This window comes from Carassius auratus, unplaced genomic scaffold, assembly GCF_003368295.1.
Source record: "Carassius auratus strain Wakin unplaced genomic scaffold, ASM336829v1 scaf_tig00037444, whole genome shotgun sequence".
Classification (NCBI taxonomy): Eukaryota; Metazoa; Chordata; class Actinopteri; order Cypriniformes; family Cyprinidae; genus Carassius; species Carassius auratus.
Window position 1 is genome coordinate 20,001 of NW_020526385.1, and position 2,500 is coordinate 22,500.

A 2,500-nucleotide genomic window follows, 5' to 3' on the forward strand; every position below is an offset into this window, starting at 1 on the left:
TAGAGTCAATGCCCGATCTTTGAATATTAGCAGGTTTGGGCCTGGTTAGTACTTGGATGGGAGACCGCCTGGGAATACCAGGTGCTGTAAGCTTTTTGGACATTTTTCACTTAGTATATAATAATTTTGCCAAAAAATAGAGTCAATGCCCGATCTTTGAATATTAGCAGGTTTGGGCCTGGTTAGTACTTGGATGGGAGACCGCCTGGGAATACCAGGTGCTGTAAGCTTTTTGGACATTTTTCACTTAGTATATAATAATTTTGCCAAAAAATAGAGTCAATGCCCGATCTCTGAATCTTAGCAGGTTTAGGTCTGGTTAGCACTTTGATGAGAGACTGCCTGGGAATACCAGGTGCTTTAATCTCTTTGGAAAATTTCACGAATTATATAATAATCTTTCATTAAAAAAAAAAAAAAAAAAAAAAAAAGTCAATGCCCGATCTCTGAATCTTAGCAGGTTTAGGTCTGGTTAGCACTTTGATGAGAGACTGCCTAGGAATACCAGGTGCTTTAAAACAGGAAACAGATGATTCTTCTGCACAATCTGACTTTGCTGCAGCCTGGAATTGAACTACTGGTTTTCGTCTGGTCAGAGGAGAACTGACCCCCCAACTGAGCCTGGTTTCTCCCAAGGTTTTTTTCTCCATTCTGTCACCGATGGAGTTTCGGTTCCTTGCCGCTGTCGCCTCTGGCTTGCTTAGTTGGGGTCACTTCATCTACAGCGATATCATTGACTTGATTGCAAATAAAAACAGACACTATTTCAACTGAACAGAGATGACATAACTGAATTCAATGATGAACTGCCTTTAACTATCATTTTGCATTATTGAGACACTGTTTTCCAAATGAATGTTGTTCAGTGCTTTGACGCAATGTATTTTGTTTAAAGCACTATATAAATAAAGGTGATTGATTGATTGATTTAAGCTTTTGGGTTCTCTTTCCTACTTATATAAAGTACTGGCGATTAGATTGGCTGTTCTTTAAATAGCCCTCTCTTTGCAGCAGTCTTCGCTTACGGCCATACCAACCTGGCTATGCCCGATCTCGTCTGATCTCGGAAGCTAAGCAGGTTTGGGCCTGGTTAGTACTTGGATGGGAGACCGCCTGGGAATACCAGGTGCTGTAAGCTTTTTGGACATTTTTCACTTAGTATATAATAATTTTGCCAAAAAATAGAGTCAATGCCGATTTTTGAATATTAGCAGGTTTGGGCCTGGTTAGTACTTGGATGGGAGACCGCCTGGGAATACCAGGTGCTGTAAGCTTTTTGGACATTTTTCACTTAGTATATAATAATTTTGCCAAAAAATAGAGTCAATGCCCGATCTCTGAATATTAGCAGGTTTGGGCCTGGTTAGTACATGGATGGGAGACTTCCTGGGAATACCAGGTGCTGTAAGCTTTTTGGACATTTTTCACTTAGTATATAATAATTTTGCCAAAAAATAGAGTCAATGCCCGATCTCTGAATCTTAGCAGGTTTAGGTCTGGTTAGCACTTTGATGAGAGACTGCCTGGGAATACCAGGTGCTTTAATCTCTTTGGAAAATTTCACGAATTATATAATAATCTTTCATTAAAAAAAAAAAAAAAAAAAAGAGTCAATGCCCGATCTCTGAATCTTAGCAGGTTTAGGTCTGGTTAGCACTTTGATGAGAGACTGCCTAGGAATACCAGGTGCTTTAAAACAGGAAACAGATGATTCTTCTGCACAATCTGACTTTGCTGCAGCCTGGAATTGAACTACTGGTTTTCGTCTGGTCAGAGGAGAACTGACCCCCCAACTGAGCCTGGTTTCTCCCAAGGTTTTTTTCTCCATTCTGTCACCGATGGAGTTTCGGTTCCTTGCCGCTGTCGCCTCTGGCTTGCTTAGTTGGGGTCACTTCATCTACAGCGATATCATTGACTATTTCACGAATTATATAATAATCTTTCATTAAAAAAAAAAAAAAAAAAAGAGTCAATGCCCGATCTCTGAATCTTAGCAGGTTTAGGGTCTGGTTAGCACTTTGATGAGAGACTGCCTAGGAATACCAGGTGCTTTAAAACAGGAAACAGATGATTCTTCTGCACAATCTGACTTTGCTGCAGCCTGGAATTGAACTACTGGTTTTCGTCTGGTCAGAGGAGAACTGACCCCCCAACTGAGCCTGGTTTCTCCCAAGGTTTTTTTCTCCATTCTGTCACCGATGGAGTTTCGGTTCCTTGCCGCTGTCGCCTCTGGCTTGCTTAGTTGGGGTCACTTCATCTACAGCGATATCATTGACTTGATTGCAAATAAAAACAGACACTATTTCAACTGAACAGAGATGACATAACTGAATTCAATGATGAACTGCCTTTAACTATCATTTTGCATTATTGAGACACTGTTTTCCAAATGAATGTTGTTCAGTGCTTTGACGCAATGTATTTTGTTTAAAGCACTATATAAATAAAGGTGATTGATTGATTGATTTAAGCTTTTGGGTTTTCTTTCCTACTTATATAA

At 40.0% G+C, this 2,500-nt stretch overlaps 1 non-coding gene across 1 annotated transcript; it reads left to right on the top strand.

Annotated features, from left to right (window-relative positions):
• Positions 1-1,019: 1,019 nt before the first annotated feature.
• Positions 1,020-1,138, top strand: LOC113083255 (5S ribosomal RNA). Its single transcript, XR_003283148.1, has one exon. It is a non-coding gene; the product is annotated as a 5S ribosomal RNA (ribosomal RNA).
• The last annotated feature ends 1,362 nt before the right edge of the window (positions 1,139-2,500 follow it).